We start from the raw sequence: 22,627 nt of genomic DNA on the forward strand, positions 1-22,627 counted from the left end.
TAGTTTAGGCTGCTCTGTAAACCAACTGGCATTATAGGCATTTACCATCACACTAGTTGATGAACTTTTGGTGGTTATTTTCTTTCTATCTCTGCTGGTAACCGCCAGAATGAACTAAGGGATCAACTGTTTTGCATTTTCAACTGCTTGTGCCCACAGGGCCTGGATTGTCCCTTTGTGCCCACACCTCTGCCCTCTTCCTCTCCATTTTTTTAAGCTAACCTCCAAACTGAGCCCTTTCCTCTTGACCCGCCAGACCAGCTCGGGCAGCTGAGCATGCCCAGTTCCGCAGCGAGCATGGGCCCCAGTCCCCAGTGCGCAGGTGCCACGTCTCCGGGTTTTGGTGGCCGCCGCCAAGCAGGAGAGGGAGGAAACCGAGTGGCCTCTGTAGGAGGAAGCCCTCGGGGAGTTCCGGAGCGACTCCTGTGTAGGGTCTCCACAAAGGGTGCCGCTGGATGCACACGGCCAGGCGGCCTCAGCAGGACTTAGGGCACCCGGATGTCGGTTCCAGGCACAGGGAGAGCTGGCCACAGCGGTCCCCAGCATCCCTGGGACCGAAGTCTAAGGGTGGAGTTAGGTGCACGTCTTAGGATCACTTGGGGGAAGACTTTGGAAATCACTTTCTGGCTCAGTGTAAGCCTGCTGTAGTACTTCCTCCGGCAGATTGTTTCTCGGGCTGAATGAATAAAATCCCTTTGCTGCAGTGTACAAGCTCTCCGTGTTTGTTCAATGTAACATAGACGAAAGCCCAGTTCCCGCTCCCGGTTCTGGCTGGCTCGCGCCCCCTCCTCCAGGGCCGGGCACCCGCTGAGTCGTGGCCAGCGGCGCGTGGTGTCCCGCTGAGGGCTCAGCTCAGTCCGCACGGGCACGCGCCCATACCCTGCACCGGGAAGGCGGCGGCGACCCCGGGACAGCCAACCCCCACCCCGGCCGGCCCGCGCGGCCCCGGTCCACCCCCAGCCCCGCCGGGCGCCGCACTGGGCATGCTCCGTAGCCCGGGCAGGTTGGGGCTGCGAGGCGACGGCTTGGGCTCCGGAGGCAGCGTCGCGGCCGGGAGCAGGGGCGGCGGGCCCGGGGCCGCACGGGGCCCGGCTCGGCGGGAGCGGCGGGCGGGCGGAGCCCTGGGCAGCGGGCGGACGAGGTGAGCGCGGCGGGGAGGCGCAGGCCGGTGGGGGGCGGAGGCGGCGGAGGGCGGGGCGGCGCCGGAGGGGCTCGGCGGCCGCGGCGGCGGGGAGGGGGTGGCGGCGCGCGAGCGGCTAAGGAGCCGCGCCGCAAACAGGCTCTCACAGGCGCGCACACAGACACGCGCGCGCGCACACAGCGGGGTTCCCGGAGGCGGCGGTGGCCGCATCCCCAGCAGCGACTCGCCTCGAAGTGACAGGTAGGAGAAGGCGCTTTGGGTCCCGCCCGGGGATGCTCCCGCCGCTCCCAGCCCGCCGGGTTACTCGGCTTCCCGCGGGCGCGTCCCGGACGCGCGCGCGCGCCCCCGGATGCCCTGCCGAGGACCCGGTGCAGGTGCGGGGTGCGAGGCGTCCTGCGCGGGAGGCAGGGGACCCCGCCGCCACCCGCCTCCCCAACAATCATCTGCTACTGGGTTTCCTCTGCCTACCCGGACGTTCACCCTCTTCTGCGCTAGAAATAGCTCGGCTCGACGTGTATATGATTATTTTGGTTGGAAATAGTTGGCACTGTGCAACGCATGTAAATGTGTGTGCGTGTGCATTTCAGCGTCTTCTGGGGGCAGCTTACAAATGATAGACTGTTTCCAGTTGACACTGACAGGCTAAGCGCTCCTTTAGGGCAGTTTTTTGGCCCCCTAAAAGCATGTAAAAGAACATCGCTTTATTTTCAGAAGTTTAAAGTTGTTTTTTCTTAGTCAATTAGACCCTGTCTATATTGTACGGTTTCTGAGTTTAGACTTTGTAAACTACTGAATCTAAGTGTGAAAACACAGAATTTTCCAATTGAACAACTCCAGAGTTATAGATCCAGCATTTTCTAGAAAGAAAGGCAAATGTCTTATATTTCCACAAATATCCATGCATTTGGGATATGACTTTTTTTTTCTTTTTTCTTTTTTGGTTCTTTTTTCCGGAGCTGGGGACAGAACCCAGGGCCTTGCGCTTCCTAGGCAAGCGCTCTACCACTGAGCTAAATCCCCAACCCCTGGGATATGACTTTTAAAAACCCCTAACCTCCTATAGTGATTCTTCCTATTTCTCTAAAGCAAGGGGCTTGAGATTTAATTTGGGGCAAAACATTTTTTGGACAGTCGCCATTTTTGAAGTAAAAGTGGGATGCATGGTGGTCTGTAAATCTAAATTGTCCATTTGTGGAGATAGTAATGTTTTGAATAACCGTGGTTGACAATAACGTCCAAGCATAGGCAGGAGTACAGTGCTTTGAAAAAGAATCGAATTTCTCTTTTTAAAGGGAAATCAGAGCATAAAATAAGATGATGGGGAAGAGCAGCCAGTGACTTTACCTGGGCAGACTTCATGGAGCTCAGAAAGTGAATTACTTTTTAGGATAGGAAGAGTGTGTGTGTGTGTGTGTGTGTGTGTGTGTGTGTAAAATTTCAACTTAGTCCTTTGAGTATTTTAAAGACCGATGTCTTTTTAAAGATGTGTTTGAACTGAGAACCTAATGTTTTGAACCCTTCAAACTTCGTTTTCCCAAGTTGCAGATTGATACAGAGGCTCAGAAATTCAGCTCACCAGGACCTTGTGGTGTAATCCCTGACTGTCTGTGTTATGTAATCTAGAATTTTTTTCCCCCCACAGAACAGTCTTGCATATTTTTCAACTGGTGTATTGATCTGTTATATCATCTTTTTACGCTGTAGACATTTAATATGTGACTGGTGTCTGTGGGGGAAACCTCTTGTAAGAAAAAAATTACTTTAAAAATAGAATAGCATTTCTGAGCATTTTTATGTTGGTGAAACTTGGTTGGCAGAATGAGTATGTCTTTACATGTAGCAGTGTGCTGCAGAGTGCTGGGTGTCTGGTTCCTGGGTGTGCTTCCCCCCTCCCCGCCCCCCCCACCCCCGTTTTATTACTCAGCCATCAGAACTTAGTTTTGATTTAGCTTTGATGATATCACTACCAGCCCTGAATTAATCGCGGTGGAAATGCTGTTTTACAAGGAACTGTCAAAACAGAATTTCAAAAGACTCCATTTGATCACAGAGAGCACATTTACATCTGTTGGAATAATTCTACTTTTACTTTACAAATGCACGCCCACGCAGAAGGGCTCCATGCTGAAATACTCTTTTGCGAGCTTTATATTTGTGTCTTTTAAAATGTGAGTGATGTTAAACTTACATGGCCCGGAATCCAGGCTGCGTACTTTCTGTCATATCAGATAGGGAAATATGGGGATTAAAAAAACCCTTAAGGGTTTCAAAAGAGCTTTTGAAGAAGTGGATTTTAAAGACTTGTGTCACCATTGAAACAGACCGTTTAGTGCTGGTGCTAATGTATTTGTTTACTCTCTTTCCAAGAATGTATCCAGCCCCCTGTCCATCAATGTATACTGCAGATTTGGGCAACTTGGTACATATTTGGCAACCCTAGTGAACATGCTGTTTTCTAAGGCTACTACTAATTTGTTTTAAATTTTGGTTCACTGGTAACTGACTGACTAAACGATTGCCTTGTATTTGTACCTACCTCCCCATCACATGAGATTGGGTTTATACACAACTGCGATGTTGTCTGTGGACCCATTACAGTGGCAGGCTGTGTCTTGATAGGCTGGGATATAAGCTTCTGGGGACAGTATCTGATTGTCATCCCCAGTTTTTTAGGTGCAGCTGGCAAGCCCAAATGGATGAATTGGTGGATTTTTATAAAGCTAATAATTAGCTGCCACGTCTGACTTTTTAAATTTTTAAATCTTAAGTTGCAAATAAATTATGTATTTTCAGATCAAGGCAGTTAGGTAATAGTGCTATAGGAAGGACTAGTTTTTGTAATTTTCACACTTTGAACAAATGTCTTATTAGTGAACTCAGATATTTTGGGGGAATATGACTTGACAAATGAAAATTATGAGGAACATTAGGACTTGGTTAATGTCATTTGTGACCACTTCCAGAGTAAGAGCTTTTGAAGAAAACTGCATGCTTACCAGCAGGGACGACACATGCCTTGAAAACTCCCTTGGTGAGTTCCGTATAAGCAAGACGCTCTGCGTTTGATATTTAGAATGAGGTCAAGGACCCTGAGGATGTTTACTGATCACTATTTGTAGTTCATGTCCAGACTGCAGTTTGTAAATAGTTACTTTTTGCTTCCTAAGGGAAGGAGTCTGTGGAAGAGACTTAGCCACCTCTTGAGAAATAAGGACATCCCCCAGCGACAACGACAGGCACCTGCTTTTGGAGCTTGAGTTCAAATGTTAACCTTGTTTGCAAGGATACTATTTAACTCTCATAGGAATTCCTATTCCGAGGTCATACTCAGGGCGTAGGTAACCTTGCTTCTCTCCCTTCCTATTTATTTTTCTGTGTAATAGTTTTTCCTTTGATAAAGCCTCACCCTTTAAAGTAGAAGTGCTTCCTCAAGCTGTAATACTGTTTTTCAGTTCTGCCTTGAGTGTTCATGCCTCTGGTTCTTTACCGTCAACAAAGAATGGGTTCACATTGCCTGCGGTATAGGGGGACTCCGGCACTGACACAGCAGCGAGTGGATGACCGGAGAATCCCGCTTCGTCCTTATAGTTCAGCCTGCTTTCAAAGAGTCGTCCTGGAGTGATCTTTATTTGCAAAGCCCGCTTCACATGAGTGGGAACCTCACTTTCTGAGAGCCTGGCTGGGTTCTCCTCCCTTTGGATGCTGTTGTTCTGTGAAGGTGTAACCGGAGTACCTAGAGGGAGGTAGGAATGCCCTCCCTTTCGAATCTTAGCCAGTACATCATTTTGTTCAGTGGAATGAATGGCAAGTTTTAGAAAAAAAAAAGACTTTCCTGATATGAACTGGACCCTTTCTCTCCTTTACTGAAGCCCTCTCATAACTGCTTTCCATAAAACCTGCACTGAGAACATTACGCACCATGCGAGCACAAGAGCATTATCCTTTCCCCTTTTTGGGGAGTGTCCCTCACAGTTCTCACATGGTCCCTTGGGGAATTCCACCTCTAGCCACAGCGAGGGACAGGCAAATCATTACTTTAGAGTACAACACCCTTGCAAAGCATTCTTTTCCTCCCAAACAATTGGAGGATGTTATTTGGCTTTTTAGCATGAATGAACTAAAGTAGCTGTTTCCTTAGAGGCAGGAAGAACGAGTAAGTCAGATTCGACTTAAGTGGCCGATCCAGAGAGAACACAGAACAGTCCTTTATGTTGGACAGCTCTTCCCCCCACCTAGACCAGAGGCCTTCACCGCGGATCTATGTCACTGAGATCTGAACATGGGCCATGGATATTGCTGGTAGGCCTTTAATTTTTATATATTTCCAAGTGACAGTTCCAGCATGAACTAGAACCATTCTTGGTTAGCCTTTGGCATTCAGAGGGTTGAAAAGATGTGCATTTTCATATGCGTTCATTTTGTTTTGTTAATTTTTAGATTTTTTTTGTTTTGTTTTAATTTTACGTGTATGAGTATTTTGCCTGTATTTGTATTAGTACTGTGTGTGTGCAGTGCCCTACGAGGCCAGAAGAGGGCACTGTTTTCTCTAGAGCTGGAGTTACAGAGGACTGTTAGCCAGCCACCACGTGGGTCCTGGGAACCTAATCCTGGTCCTTTCGGAAGAACAAGTGCTCTTAGCTGATGTGTCACCTCTCCAGCCAAGTGTGAGTTCAATTAAAGACATTATTTTGATAACTATGATTCATTTCAGTGGTACGTATAAGTAGTATTTAATTTCACACATTTGAAATGTACTTGGAAGAGTCGAGAGCATTTACTGGACTGCAAAAATGGAAACCCCTACTATGTGAAGGACATTGGTCTGAGACCAATGGTGGCTCTCAGAGTTGGTGGATGGATAGGCCGGGAAGTTGTGCTTTGGATTTGCCTTCAGGAGTAGACATTGAGATCTTAAAGTGCTGGAATCCGTCATCCCTGAGCTTCTATCCTGTGCTGGCCACGTGGCCCCACGTGTCCGCTCAGAGCCTCGGTTGACTATCTTATTAAAGACTACTTTCCCCAACCCCCTGGTTAACGTTGGTGCTGGGTGATGAGGAATGGTGCTTCTGTTGCTGTGACAACCACTCTGCCTCTTCTCCCACTGATGTTACTAGGTTCACTGCCTACAATTCTCACTTTCCTCCATCAGCGTAGAGGGCATTGGTTCCTTTGTTGGAGCCCATGCAGAAAAACTCATTTAAAACATGTAAAACATACTCAAACTCTCACCTGACAGTTAGGGAACGACCCACAGTGACCCCACAGGCCACCTCCTGAAGCCAGATCTTCCTCTGGGCTTATCTCACCCTGCGACTGTATTTGGGTAGAGGAATACAGCACTGCTCAGTTCTAATAGCCTTAAAATTCTGCAAGTGTGGGGTTTTGAACTGTAATGCAGGAGCCAGATGCCATCCCCAGGGCCTCTGTGTCCTCCAGCAAGGCTTAAAAAGAGACCATATTAAGCAAGTTAGCCTTAGGAGGATGGAAACATCCATGAGAAGCATTTAGGGACCACTGATGTTTAGGGCACATCGTGCCTCCTCTGGTCCCATGGGCATTAGCGGGAACATTAAACTTTTCTGCTCGTAGTAGCAATAACAAGGGGAAACAAAGCAAAACAAACCCCCAAACCAGATATTTGTCAACAACTTGAAACATGCCACTTCATTTGATCTTCCTGGACACTTTTCGAGCGGGGTTGGGAGGTGTGACAGCTTCTTAAGTTTACATTTGGGGAGAACTTACATTTGGGAGGTTAATCAGGTGATGGGCTTAGAGTTGTGATTGAAATCTAAGCAGATTGACACCTAAACCAGTTGTTGTTGTTATTGTTGTTGCTGTTGTTTAGTTTTGGGGTCTAGCTGTGTAGCACATGCTGGCTCCAAACTGCAAATCCTCTTGCTTTAGGCTCTCAAAGGTTAGAATTATAAGCAAGCACCATGTTAGCCCAGAACTCCAACTTTTAAACCACGGTGTTACCTGTGGATGGTGTAGTGCATGCTACAGAAGGGACTTCTTCCTTCCTTCCTTCCTTCCTTCCTTCCTTCCTTCCTTCCTTCCTTCCTCCCTCCCTCCCTCCCTCCCTCCCTCCCTCCCTCCCTCTCTCTCTCCCTCTCTCCTTCCTTTCTTTGTAAACCACAAAACATGGTGTGGCAGTTATTTTAAGTGGCTGGGCTCAGATGTAACAGATATGTTTCTGGCAATGGCTGTGATGGTGGAATCAGAATAGCAAGTTGAGGATAAAGCCCTGTTTCCTGGTCTTGTTCAAGGGGCTTTTGTTCCTGCAGTTGCATGGACTGGAAGACAGAAAGAGGGGATTAATAGATTGCTAACCTGAGCCAGGGACTAAGAATGTAGAGATTCAGTATTATTTTTTTTTCTTTGATTTTGGGAGAGATCATAAGGGCAAGGGGTGGGCCTGGGAGGACTGGAAAGTACATTATGTGACATTATCAAATAATCAATAAAAAATTAAGGTCAAAAGAAGAAGTAAGGCTGTCTGTCAAGTTAGTTTGCCGCTGACAAAGTTTTATGGTTTCGGCGAGGTTGCTGGGGCCCCTGGTGTAGGAGCCAGGTAAGCCGCACACACAAGTGCTATTGAACAGGTGTCTGGGACCATGGGTGTGGTGGCCTATGGGTGTCCCTTCCCAGGAGGACCTGCCAGAAGAGTCTGCCACTGCATGCACATTTTATAACAAAGCAAGGAACACAGAGTATCAGGACCGTGGAAGTTCCTCATTTGAAAGTGCTTGGGCAGGGTTGGAGGGCTGGTTCAGAGAACTGGCTTTTTTTTTTTAATCCAGAGGACCCAGATTTGATTCTCAGTGACTTAGGACCATCTCTAATTTAAGTCTCAGAGGATCTGATACCCTCTCTGGCCTCTGTGTGGACCAGGTACATAATGGTGCACAGATATGCATGCAGACACACATAAAATCGATAAGTTAATAAGCTAAAAAGTGCTTGGAAGTTGGGCCAAGGAGATTGCTCAACTGGTACAGCGATTGCCCCATAATCATGAAGCCCCGAGGTAGAGCCCAAGAATCCTGTAAGAAATCTGGGAATAACAGGGTTATTCCAGAGAATTCCAGAGCCAGGGAGGTAGAGACAGGCAGATCCTGGGGCTTGCTAGACAGCCAGCGGAGAGCAGCCAGTTGTCCCCAGGCCTGTGAGAGACCCTTCCTCAGAAAACAAAACTCAAGGGTTGTTGCAACTGAGGAATGAACAGGAAGGTGACCTCTGGCCTCCACTTGCATGCACACAGTCCGTGTTATTGCCAAACCGGACAGACACATTTGTGGCAGGAATTCAGCCTGAGAGTTCCCATGTTGGTCCTTCTGTCAAGCATAAATTCTCAAATGCACTGTGCCCTACAGAATACCATTAGTTTTATTCGCAGTTTTGAGCCGTTTTTAAAGGAGGAGGTTTTAAAATTTGTCATATAGTCTCCCTTATTTTGGATGAGCATAGAGTTGTAAATATCTGACTTTTTTTTTTTCTCATCCCATTTTCTAAGGTACCGACAAGTATTCAGAGTTGAGAGAGGTGGGACATTTCCTGACAGTGCTTTGAAATGTGATCAGTTTAGCGTAGAGAAATGAGTGGTTTCCTTTATTATGGGGTCATAGAGGCTCTCTTGCCTCTGTCGATGCTTGAATTCTGCAAATCTTGGGATATCTCTCCCTGTATTGACAGTTGCAGTATTTATTCGGAACACTGAGAAGTTAGATATGTTTCTGTGGGCGAGCATTTCAAGGCGCACCTGCCCTAGTTTTTCCTTCTCAGTCTTCAATGGAAGATCACTTTGGGTCAAATGGAAGTGTAGTCTCTTGAGATGGGGTTCTCCTGTATCTATTGATGTTTGGTTATTGACTAGATAGCCGAGGCCCTCTCTGGAATTTAAGTTTTTATTTTTGCTGGTTTCTAAAATGATGTAAGTGATGTACTAACGTGTTCCAGTTGAAATGACAATGCAGAAATACAGAAGCAATATGTAAAGTACTCTTTCCCACCTACACCCTCCCCAGATATAACCATTGGCAACAGCTGCAAGTGTCTCTTCCCTCCCTTTGTCCATTCATTTACATACGCAAATACATAGACGTGGTTTTCTTGTTACATAAATTGTATCATACTGTACATGCAGATGCATTTTATTATATAAACAGAATCATACCACATTTATTTTTCTGTGACTTGCTTTGTCTTCATAACTGTGTCGTATGGTAATTTCATTTATTGTCTGGACACTGGTTATCTCAGCTTTGTAACACTGCATAGAGTCTGGTAAGACATATAATCTTGTAGTGCTTTAACGGTTTTCTCATGACTGTACAGTGAAAGATAGACGATTTCATTGGTCTTCATGAATTTGTGTGTCAGTTTTTTACTACTAAATTCTAAGAAATAGAATTATTTGGTCAAAATTGTCTTAATCGCCTTTAAAATTCAGAGAAAACACTGTCAAATTACCATTCAGAAAAGGTCTGTGATAGAATTTGTGTCTCAGAGAACCTCAGGTTAGGCATATAAATGGATCTTCTAACTGACATAGCCCAAATTGCTACACAGTTTTACTTGTTCATTTAGAGTTCAGTTATATTGTATACCTGGGAATGACTTTAGAAATAAATCATTTATTTAAACTACAGTATTTAATAAAAAAAACTATTCTCCAGTTAAGGGGCTAAGGTGAAAGACCTTAATAAAGAGATGCTTTGTAGAATCAGAGTACAACGTCTGTTCTCCGATCATCTTGGTTAGCTTTGAGACTCTAGGCCTTCTCCAACAGGGACATGTCCTAAGCACCCTGGGTTTGTGTTCAGAGAAGTCAGGGTCCACCGGGCGGATGCACAATACAGATTGATGCTGACCTTGGACAATTAAGTTAATTTGACGGTTAAAAATGCCTGTCTTGACTTATTGGTAAATTTAGATTTGCTAATGCTGTCTGTCTCCCTTCTACGCTCTGGGTTCTGAGTGTTCAAGTAGTTACGGGTCAAAATTGTTTGGAGGGAAAAGTATCTGTTCTGAACATGTACATATTTATTCTAGGCACTCTCTAACTGAGCTCCTTCCCCAGGCCTAGACAATTTTTGATGGTTATTCCCTTAACAATGCATTACTGTAATTATTTATGCTGTAGAAGGTACCACAGATAGTGAGGTGATTTAATATATGGGGGGGGGATGTGTAAGCAAATACCACTATTTTATCTAAGGGACTTGAGTATCTATCTGTGGAGTCCTGGCAACACAAACCGCTGGCTGTTGAACAGCATCTGTGTAGAATTATCAAAGAATTCACCAGAAGCCAGGGTTGGCGGTATTTACCTGTAAGCCCAACACCCAGGAGGCTGAGGCAAGAGGACATTGAGTTTGAAGCCAGCCTAGCTTACATAAGCATGACCCAGCCTCAATACACCAATCCCCCAACCCAACCCAACCAACCAAAGATGTGAACAAGCCTGCAACAAAAGCCAGAAAAATTGGAATTCCTTATACCTTTTCCCAAGAGATTTGGGGCGATCAATGGCATTGCACTCTTACTAAGCGTCTTTAGTGGGTACCCCCACGATAATTTTCATTTGTTTGAGAAATGAATTGTAGCCAAAAAGAGCTGGATACCTTAGAAACTACATTGTGTTTTCATTTCAAGACTTATTGGGGGGAACACAGTAAATCTAGGCCATTGATATTGACCTCGTTCAAGTGACAGTTGTGATCATTGTAATTATTAGCAGTAACATACATCCACTTAGTTGCTCTTCAGAATTTGATGGCATGCTCTTAGCTAGCATCTCAGGGTCACGGTCAGGGTACCCTGATGGAAGCACATGATGGCAGGAAGACCGGAATCGTGTCTCTTTTCCAAACATGGGTCTGAATCCTTCAGCTCTTTCTCCAGATACGTATTTTAAAAACAAACTTCTGGTTGGCCTGGCAGGGACGTTCAGATCCTGAATGTATGCCTTCTGTATGTTTATTTTTACAGCACATTGAGTACTGTAGAAACATGGTAAGACTCCTTGGCATTGAAAATTGCGTATTCAAAAAAGTCTGTGCTAGGTTCATGGAGACACTATAGCATGTGACAGTTTACAGACAATTTCCTTTGACAGTGTCTGTGAAAACTCACTCTTCAAGCCTCTGTCTTAGGACCTGATGAGAAAATATGTGTAAATCACGTCCTCTGGAGAGGGCCCTAAAAAAGACCCTTTAGAGACTGTGGGCAGATGAGTACAGTGAGTATAAGTGCTAAAGGGTGGACAAGCAAGGAAGACTGACGATTTGTGACTGAAGGGAAGGAGCAAGAAGAAACAGTCAGGAGCCGTGACCTTTGTAGGGTACACAATGACCCTGTAATACAGCAAGGAAAGCAGGAATGTGAGTATATGTACTCTGTCGCCTAGATAGATGAACCCAGATAAAAGCTATGGGTCAACAGTGAGCAGTGTGGAAAGAGCTGGTAACCGGTCAGGAGAGGCAGATGGCAGAGCCCAGCTACTCCCCAGGCTAGAGTGGGAGGCTCTCAGGCTAGACGTCTGGCCAGAGCAGAAAACCTGTAGTGTTTTGTGAAAAAGAAAATAAAACTCTAGCTACAACAATTAAATCGAAACTTGAGATTGTTCCGTAGTATCACATGGCTGCTGTCAGTAAGACTTGAGGTTGTCCTCAGAGTAGCATTGGCTTACAGTTTTTCAGTGTCATTTGGAATAGACTCCTTTTCTTCGGTAAAACCATAGAATGAGAAACCTAGTACGTTTATCTGACGGGTTAGGTTTAGAGGTGAAGGGGCTTCATAATGTCTGTCATTATTAATCCTGTGAAGCCATTCCTTTGCTTTTAATATTTTGTTAAATTCTTTAAAATATCAGGTATCCTGGGGGTGGGAGGAGTCGAGGAAGAAATTAAGATATTAGTGCTAATTTTTCTTTGAAGGAGTCAATTTAACGGAATCGTTAGCATCACTTGGTAGACACGGACAAATTGTGTTTTCTCATTTGTTCAGCAGAGCAGTAAAGACACCAGACATAATCAGCTTTAGCGGCTGCCTCGCGTTTCTGCTCCTGTTGTTTGAGAAGGGGAAGACTGCTCTGTCGGGCTTGTGCATTTGATCTTCGTGAACAAGCAATGGAAGGAGATTAGAATCATAGAATCGGGCAGCTGGAGGGGATTCACCTTTCCTTACATCCAGGGTTTATAGTTTAAGGTTCCAGGACACTCACCATCAGCCTCTGCTCTCGTGTGGTCCCAGAATCACCCGTGAAAGTGCAGCATCCTCCCTCCAGAGTAAACAGATTTTGCTTGATTGATTCATTCTTGCGGTTCCTGCTGTAGATCTTGAAGTCCCTGCTTCCGAGGGATTTCTCCTCCCTTGCACACCAATTGTTTTTATGTGGTGAGGCAGAGCTTCGCCAAGAGCCTTCACCACTCAGCCCTTGACCTGGTGTTCCCTGGAGGCCTCTACATCGCTCACTCTAAAACTCTCTCTGTAGGAGATGGTGCTTTTGCCGGTCTGGTCTGTCAGCTTACTGTTCACTGAAAGCTCCCGTAGCTGTACATTTTCGTCTGAGTTTCAAACGCATCTTTTTTTTTTTTCTGCTAGAGATAATGACCTTGAAGTCCTTATGGGTACCTGCAGGTCAGAGTGCCCCAACCACTTCACTTCAAATGCATGCCTTATCCCAGTTTCTAGACCTTTGGGTAGCTCGATGCTCATCTAGTGAATCTGTGCCCCCCACACCCCCTTATGACAAAAATACAGGACAGGAAACAATTTAAAGGAGGGAAGGTTTATTTTGGCTCGCAGTTTGGGGAGGTACAGTCCCTTCTGGCCTGGCAGGCATGGGCAGAGCTGGCGGGTATTGGGTAGCAGGACCGTGAGGCTGTACATTGACATCACTGCTGATACGTAAGCAGAGAGACCCTGTGACCAGAACACGGATAATAATGCATGAGACCTGCTCCTCGGTGACCAGCTTCCTCTAGCTAGGTCCTGCCTCCTAAGGGTTCCACAGCCTCCAAAACTGGCACTAACAGCTGGGGACCAAGGGTTTAAATACACCTGTAATAAACATTTTAGATTCAAACCATAACCATAACAATATACTTATCATTCCAAGCCTGGATTGTTCCAGCTGTATAATCTGTCAATCGTGTATTCTCTTGGCTCTGGAGTGAGCCGCAGGTATTCTTTACAATGGTGTGAGCCGCAGGTATTCTTTACAATGGTGTGAGCCGCACGTATTCTTTACAATGGTGTGAGCCGCAGGTATTCTTTACAATGGTGTGAGCCGCAGGTATTCTTTACAATGGTGGTGGTTATTTGTTTGTTTGTTTGTTTTCCCCCTTCCATGTAGGACTTTACAGTTTGCAGGAAGAGAAACACACAGACAGCTACCTCATAGCTTTACATCTTTGCCTATGACTTCATTCTTCACACCAGCTAAAGAAATCCCTACAAAAGAAGCCTTGGAGCATTATTTATAAAACCCTTCCGCAACTCCCCAGCGCTTTCAGGATTAATTTCTGTTTCCCTAATTTGATGAATGCGAGCCATCCTTGGTCTGAACTCCGCAGTGAAATTTTAACTCCTTTATTTGTATAACCTGTATTAAGCATCATTCAACTCCAAGAAGCTAAACGCCGTGGCTCCTGTGCACTATGTGACTTTGAGCTGTCCGCCCTCCTCATCGCTCTTCATAGACTCTGATTGAGGGGGACTTCGATCCCTCACCACGGGCTTTGATTTCCAACTCAAGTGCCCGTGGGTGCTGCACCTCTATCCCCATGTCAGCTGTTCATGTTTTAGCTCAAACATGACATGTACACAGAAAAAAAAAATTGGGCGCATCTCTGGGACTTAATCAGTGTCTCTTAAATGAGTGAGTGCTAAATGCCAACAGTGCAAATTCTACCCGTGGTGTAAATTAGAATAGCAGCAACTGAGCAAGTCAGAGGAGTGCCACCATTCAGAGCAGGAAGCCTCGGACACACTTGTAAGGGGAATCACTGGTTGCTGACAGATGGCAGAGTAACCATTTTGGAAAGGTGATCAGTAATCTGGAAAGGCTGTGTTCATTATTTCTCTGACAGAAACTAATGTTATAATAGCAAACCACACCCAGAGATGTTTCCCAGGAGACAGTCTGTCATCTATGCCTGGAGGGCACATGCTCACATTGTCTTTTCTGTGTCATGTGCTCCGTTTTAATATATTTTGCTTGTTTTCTGTCTAGTGTATTTCCTTATAGCAGCAAGTCAGAGAAATTTCCCCATTTCAAGCTTGCAAGGAATTCGGGGGAAAGTAATTTATTTAAAAAGATTATTTTATTTAATTGGGCTCACCGTGATCTAAAATGCTTTGTACTTGATTTTCGCATCATATTTTATTTTCAAAATGACCTGGGAATATATCACTGCCAAATAGAAATACACTTAATTGAAGGGGAATATTCCACTCAATATTATTTTTGAAAGAGTGTCTTTCTGTGCTCTAGAGATGGGGGACTGACTGTGTTATTTGCAATAGTTTGAGTTATTCTGAAGAATGGCTTTTGAACTGTAACTCTGCCCTCCACCCATGTGGCATTGGTGGTGTTTAAGAGCGTTCTTTTCTTTTTCAATTCGCATCTTTTTATTTTGCAAATCTCTTTTAGCTTTGTGTTGAAAAAATGCTGCTGAGAATGTTAGTTATTAAATAGATCATCATTCAGGTTTCAGTGGAGACAATATTTAGGAGGAAGATTTTAGCTTAGTTACTGCGGCTGCTGAGAAAATACAGCAGCACTTGGAAATGAAGAGAGTATTTCCTTTCATTTAGAGCCTTTTGAACCCGTGATGCCCTCACAGAATCAAGATCCTGGCCTCATTCTGTCCATTTACCCATTCCCTTTGAAGGAATCAGAGTAACTGGCTAAAGCTCCTCTCCGTCTGTCACAAGTAGCATGCAGTGGTTTTCTCCAGCCTTCAGGGAAGAGGAAGAATGTGAGGCACACAGATGGCTTGGGTGTTAGTCCCCAACCTGAGGTGACTCAGTATAACTGCTCCCTTCTGAACTGTTGAGTGACAGGCCAACCCTTGTTTTCTAAGTTTGGATTTCAACAGGACAGGCTCTCGGGGTCCTCCTAAAGATTGAGAAGCAGGAGGAGTCTACTTCTGGACTGAGAGTTGCAGATGTCTGTCGAACCTTCTGAAAGTGTTCCCCTTTGTACCAAACCAAGGTGTTCCCAGAATTGTGGGAGAACTGACAGCATCAGTCACTTGGAAAGTATACTGACTGTCTTAACAAGGTATTTGATCCAAATATTTTTAAGAGAAACTTACCCATTTCCAGCCAGAAGCAACGAAGTGCCAGGAACACAGTGCTTGGGAGTCACTGCTTCCTGCATTCTTCCTGCCTTCCCACAGGTCTGAAACCCTCAGGGTGGAACTCGCACACCCCACAGGCATAAACAGAAAGACACAGAGATATACACACCTATGCAAATATAGACTCCCATAGACAGACAGACAGAGAAACACACACATCCCCCTCCCACAGAGACACAGACAGATAGACAGTCACAGTAATGCACCCACACACCCTACAGGTATACACAGACAAGACAGGCACATACAATCAGATTGACACACACACACATTGCAGGCACATGAGCATAGAAAGACACACACAGAGGCAGGCTTATAGGTAGGCATAGACACACACACACATACTCATGCACATGAGCGTGCACACACACAAACACAAACATAGATAGTTACACCCGCAGATACATACACAGACAGACAGACATAAACACCCATTTACAGACAGGCAGAAAGATGCATGCATGCATGCATGCTCAAGCACTGAAATGATAGATAGTAGGTATGAATTGGAATAATCATGAAACCATACTGGAGACATGGAGTTGTTCTGTGGTATTTCTGAGTCATTATTTCGCAAAGTCATAATATTTGAGAGTTGTAATTTCGAGTTGGACTATTGCAATATTTTATAATGTGATTTCCCAGGTTACTTTGAGACCCAGCTCAGAACCCAGTGTGCTTTAGATCTGTGTTATGTTCCTTGGGCCTTAGGAATGCAACCTCATTCTTTCTGTAATCCCGCAGGGTAGGCATAATCATCGTTTGATACTAAGAACACTGAGTGATTAAAACATTTATTCAAGGTCTTGTGATTGATTTACGATACAGATAGCCTTCAAAATAAGCTTGTTCTGAGTGCACACTGCTGTATCTGTGCCTACATGAGTACAGAGGAAAGGTCACAGGAGGACAGAGATGAGAAAGTAGCAGTCTTAGCTGGGAGACAGGCGTCAGGAAAGCCAGGATTGCCTGAACATTGATCCCGGACTTCAAGCCTTCAGAACTGGGAGAAAATAAGCTTTCTGCTGTTTAAGCCACCTGGTCTGTGGCATTTTGTTACAGCAGTCACAGCATCATCATATACATAATAGGGTCCTATTGAGATAGTAACCCAAAGAAATATACATATTACAGAGTAAGGGAGTAGACTTATCAGCTATATTGGCTCATTTTTAATGTATTCATAAGTGCTGGTTCCAGAGCATATGTGACTTTGTACAGTTCAGTGTTTACTTGTTAGTATTCAGTGTTTCACCACTGCGTGCGTGTACACACAAACACAGACACACAGACACACACACAGACACACACACGTACACACATGCACACACACGTACACACATGCACACACATACACATGCACACACATACAGGCACACACATACACACATGCACACATATATACACATATGCACACACACATACACATGCACACCTACACACATGCACACACATATACATACATGCACACACATACACGTGCACACACACAAACACATACACAGGCACACACATACACACATGCACACACATATACACACATGCACATACACATGCATATGCACACACACACACGCACACACACACACACGCACGCACGCACACACGCGCACACACGCACACACACACACACACACTTTGGCCGGAAGGTCCCTCAGGCTGAGGTTAGCTATGCCTGTTTTCTCATTAACCTTGCACAGTATTTGACATGAAGCAAGTGCTTTGTATTTGCTTGTTGAGTAAGTTATATAAAGGAAAGCGCTTGGCAAATTAGGAGGACAAAATGATGAAATTAGCCTAGTAGTCTAATCTTAGAATATTGATTTTGGCCTTTGAGCCTGAGCTCCTTGCCTCAGAAGGCTTGATTTACAGTGCTTTTAGAAGCTTTACCATTTGTGGGTGGAGCTTAGAAAAGTCCTGTCTGTCTTACCTTCTTTCACTGCGTGAACCTCACACACTTCTTTGAGAAATCCCAGAATGGAATGATAACCATATTAGATGGTCTTAAATCACTTCCCACAATGACTAACTCAAATCTTCGCCTAGCTTATAATTTTATACATGACATATACTTGTGGGTAGTTTTAGAACAGTGTTTTGTTTTTTCTCTAGAAAATATATCTTAAGTTCTTTTTAGTAGCCAAAGGTTTTCATTTGTCAGATTCTCTGTAGAATAACTTAGCATTAGACTTGCGCTAAGTACTGTACACCGTTTTTTGTGACTTGGTGCTCACCGGGGGAACACATAGAGCAGAATAGAGTTGTTATGTGTGTGGTATTCTATTTAATGACTTCCATGCAAATTACTGATAAAGAAGTAAAATACTTGTGGAACCGAGGTTATAAAATAGGGAACAAACCTGCTAAGTGATTCATATTCAGTATAAATGGAAAGATTGACTACAAAGGTACCACAAATAGAACGCGTTGTGGTATTGTGCTTTAAATTAAAAAGAAATACATGGGCATTTTGAGCAAGCTGCTAAAACATTGTAGTGCTAAATCACAGAGAGTTTGATTGTGTAGGGATGATCTACTTTTATTTAAAGCACTCTCTCCAGCGCCTGGTTTAGCTATATCATAGAATGGAGTCAGGTAGGACATACAGTTTGTCCCCATGTATGTTCTAAATTCCAGAGACTCGCTGGAGCAGCTTCTGGCCAGTTGAAGTTATCTGTACAAGCCGTGTGGTCTCTTTGGCCACAGTGGAGCTCCAGTTTTCAGGTGAGACTCATGCAGCAGCCAGCACACAGTAGGTTCTTCGCGTGCCTTAAAATTAATGTATAAGCTGAGAAGAGAGGCCACATGCTGTTCTTCTACATCTCTTCTTAGCTCGTTATTTTTTTAAATTCTATTTTGGATTCTTATGCATTCTGCTGTTTCTATAATTGGCATCTAAGCAATGCATTTTTTAACATTAATTATCAAGTTTTGTCTCGGCCTTAAATTTTATGTGGTTATGTGAGGCAGCATAAATGGGAGTCACCTACCTTGCTGACACCTACTTTCCCCAGTGGGAAGCATGGTAACCTTGACTGTGACTTTGGCATTGGGGGTAGCTGGTGATCTGAGAAGGTAAAGCCCACTGGGATTGTGCGTGTCCATTCCTGTCACATTTTCACATCCCAATAAGACAGCTCAGGAAGCCGCCAAGACTCGAACACTTTGGACACGGGTAAGCATCTCACTGATTTACCCACTGGAAATGGTTCATTTTCTGAGGAATCTTTCTCTATTTTGTCAGTTGGTGTTACAGTCCCTGGGACAGCGTGGTTCTCATTGTAGCTGAGAACAGAGGGTCGCTGTTTTTAATTTTGAAAACAAAAACCTTTCAGTTAAACCTGTTCAGGGTGAGGGATGTTTGAAAAGCATCCACTTGCGTGAATCAGTTTGGACAGAGGAGGAGGTGATGGGAATTAAATCACCGTTGGGGTTATTACCTTCCCTTCATCGCTCACTTGTGAAGTGAGGCAAAGTCGCCAGGACAGTAAAATGTGGTCCTTTGAATCTTATTTGCATATGTAGAGGAGGATGTGTGTGACAGTCCAAGATTCTGTGCAGAAAATAGCTCTTTACAGTTACTCAGGTACAACGTCCATGTCTGGGAAGGAAGCTGACATTTTCCAAGTGTTTTGTGAAGGCTTGAAACCCCAGGCCACTTTCTGGAGGTGGCTTAGCAATGTGTACGGCCTTCCAAAGTTGTCTGTGACAGGCCAAGTCGCCTTCGGCAGTTCTGATTCCTTCCTTATTGATTTTCTTGCGTGTCCTGTGAGTTCTGTGGCAATATCCTCATTCCGTGGATAAGGAAACAGTCTTGTTGAAATTGTCGAGGACTGCAAAGCAAGCATGTCACAGACGGTGTCTGTGTGTCCCAGTCCCCAGAGCCTTCTCCTCCAAGGCTATGCTGCCTAACAACCAACCCATGGTTTCTGCTCAAGTAGAGTGTTGAGTTCCTGGTGAAAACACTCAACTTGGAGGTCCCTGGCATATGAAGACAGTCTCTAAAACAGGAAGTTGAGAGAAGTCACTGGTGGTGCCCTGACCGATGCTTCTGAAGAAGCCCGTCACTGTCCTCCCTGTGAAGAGGTTAGCTAAGTGAAGGCTTAGGCTCTCAGAGCTTTCTTTCAGGTGTGCACTTTCATTACCTGGAAGGGCCACGGTCTCCGTGTGTCTGTTTAAGTCCATTGGTCCTCAGCACAGCCAGTTCAGCTTGCATATGCTTTTGCTTTGCTTGGTTTAATACTTTTTCATCTTTTCGAATCTTTCATGTGTTTCTTACCCAAAGGTTGTATGGTGGAAATGATTGATTGATTGATTGATTGATTGGACAGCTGGACTTCTTCTGGTCAGCTTGACTGTTTGGGTGAAATGTTTGGTCCCTTCCCATTGGACATCACTTTTTATATGGTTGTGCTGCGGTGCTTTTGAGTTTTCAGCACTGCCTCAGTATTTTTTGTTTTTTGTTTGTTTATTTGCTTTTCGTATCTTAAATTTACAGAAATAAACCTACAGGTTGGATCCTCAGTGTAACTTATCTGTTGACTGGATCACAAAGTATAAAACCAATAGAAAATAGCTTTCTTTTTCTCCACCTTCTTCTCCATTGGATTGGTATATTCGACACATCCCATAATTTTGTGTCATTATAGTATATTTGAAGCAACCCAATTTCAAATACTAGAAAAGAAAATGTCCATGAATGTTAGAATATCCGTTCTCTCACCCAATTTGTGTCTTCTCCCATCTGACCCCCGGTTTGCTCATCAGTCATGAGCAAGAAAGTCAGTCCTTTGCAGGATTAGTCCGTCCTCCTGTCCGCTGGCTCTGGCTCGCCGAGAGATTACAGGGAGTAAAGACGGGCCCAAAGCTTCTGCACTTAGCAGGGCTGTCAGCCACCTGGCTCTTCTTTCTCAGACATACTTAATCCACCCTTTGGAGTTTCTTGCAAGATCGTTGGATTGTGACTTTGCTTGGTGAAAGCAGTGCCCTGTCTGGCTAACCTCGTAAGAATTTGGCACCTCTCATCTAGTGGTTGACTGGATCGTTCTTGTACCTTTGTACAGAAACCTTAATTGGGTGGGACATTTAACAGAATCAGTGAAAATGACTGTCTCACAAAGTATTTATAGCCCTTTTCCCCTTTTCCTGGGGCCCTGTTCTGTTTTGTAATCACAGGCAGCCTCAGCCAGGCATGGGCGCTCCACCGTCTCATGGTCCGCAGATCAGTTCATGAGTTTCTGTGGGTAGGCATGCATGCAGCCAGCAAATGGGATACCAGCTTTCCTCACTACCGACAGCCCTGTTTATGAGAATGGTTTGGGGTACTTTGTGGGGCTGATAGAGAAGGCTGGAGGGGAATGATGAGATTGTCTTTGAAGAGTCCTTTATTCCAGTCTCCTCAGTGTAGATGGCTTCTGGTCTGCTCTGGCCGTGTGCTGCGAGGCCTGGAAGTATGCAAGAGAACACTTCTCATTGTGTGCCATTTCAAGTGTTTGGGTGATCTTCTGAAACCTCAGGACAGTTCCTGTTCTGCTTCTCTTGGAAAGAATTTAGAGATTAGGTTTTGAGCTCTAGGGTGTTTAGGAGTGTTAAACCTTGAGAAACACTCATTGTCTGGGGCTGCCACAGTCTATAACCTCCCTACTCTGTTACAAAAAAACCACTAAGGAGCAAATAAATGACCAGTTAATAAGCTCAAGATGATTGCTGGCATCGGTCTCTGGGGGAGGTAAAGATGACTGACATAATGGGAGGAATGAGATTTCTAATCTGCAACAGTCTTTACTTACTTGGTTAAATAGTGGGCCACTCAAGTGGAAAAACTAATTCAGAACTCTTGCTAGCTCAAATTAGTTGGTCAGGTTGGTCAGGGTAGATCAAAGCTGAAGCTGGGTGGGCAGGTGTCTCTGCTAGAAATCTGTGAACATGGTAGCCTATACATATTATATATCTTTCGTGTTTTGTATGTTTGTATGGTGAGTATACATTTCTGTGTATATATACACATATAAATAGAAATATATATTTTATAGTCCCAGTATAGCTTACAAATAACATATAATGTAATAGTGTACATGAAATAGTACTAGTTACAGGTTCTATTGCTGTGATGAAACACCATGATCAAAAGCGATTTGGGGAGGTGAGTTCTATGTAACAGCTAATCATCAAAAGCAGTGATGGCAGGAATTCATAGAGGGCAGTAACCCGGAGGCAGGAGCTGATGCAGAAAACATGGAGGGTGCTGCTTACTGCCTTGCTCTCAATGGGTTGCTCAGCCTGCTTTCTTATAGAACCCAGGATCAAGAGCCCAAGGAGGGAACCACCCACAAAAGGCTGAGCCCTCCTTCATAAATCATAATTTAAAAAATGTCCTACTGGTCTGCATACAGCTGAATCATTTTTCAATTGAAGTTCCCTCCTCTTTGTTGATGTTAGCTTGTTTCAAGTTAACATACAACTAACCAGTACAGAAATATAACAAATACATCTTTTTTTTTTTTTTACTTTTTAGTTTTTTTTTTTTAATTAACTTGAGTATTTCTTATATACATTTCAAGTGTTATTCCCTTTCCCGGTTTCCGGACAAACATCCCCCTCCCCCCTCCCCTTCCTTATGGGTGTTCCCCTCCCAACCCTCCCCCCATTGCCGCCCTCCCCCCATAGTCTAGTTCACTGGGGGTTCAGTCTTAGCAGGACCCAGGGCTTCCCCTTCCACTGGTGCTCTTACTAGGATATGCATTGCTACCTATGGGGTCAGAGTCCAGGGTCAGTCCATGTATAGTCTTTAGGTAGTGGCTTAGTCCCTGGAAGCTCTGGTTGCTTGACATTGTTGTACTTTTGGGGTCTCGAGCCCCTTCAAGCTCTTCCAGTTCTTTCTCTGATTCCTTCAACGGGGGACCTATTCTCAGTTCAGTGGTTTGCTGCTGGCATTCGCCTCTGTATTTGCTGTATTCTGGCTGTGTCTCTCAGGAGAGATCTACATCCGGCTCCTGTCGGTCTGCACTTCTTTGCTTCATCCATCTTGTCTAATTGGGTGGCTGTATATGTATGGGCCACATGTGGGGCAGGCTCTGAATGGGTGTTCCTTCAGTCTCTGTTTTAATCTTTGCCT

General features: G+C 44.7%; 1 protein-coding gene across 40 annotated transcripts in view; it reads left to right on the forward strand.

The window, feature by feature from the left end:
- The first annotated feature begins 1,006 nt into the window (after positions 1-1,006).
- Plcb4 (phospholipase C, beta 4) overlaps positions 1,007-22,627 on the forward strand; it is a 359,160-nt gene continuing 337,539 nt past the window's right edge. For 12 of the 40 annotated variants that reach the window (XM_087648851.1, XM_087648887.1, XM_087648845.1 and 9 more), the window contains exon 1: positions 1,007-1,141. The gene's annotated coding sequence lies outside the window, so the exon portion shown is untranslated. 40 annotated transcript variants of the gene reach the window in all.

This window comes from Rattus norvegicus, chromosome 3 (assembly GCF_021556685.1).
Source record: "Rattus norvegicus strain SHRSP/BbbUtx chromosome 3, alternate assembly SHRSP_T2T, whole genome shotgun sequence".
Lineage (NCBI taxonomy): Eukaryota > Metazoa > Chordata > Mammalia > Rodentia > Muridae > Rattus > Rattus norvegicus.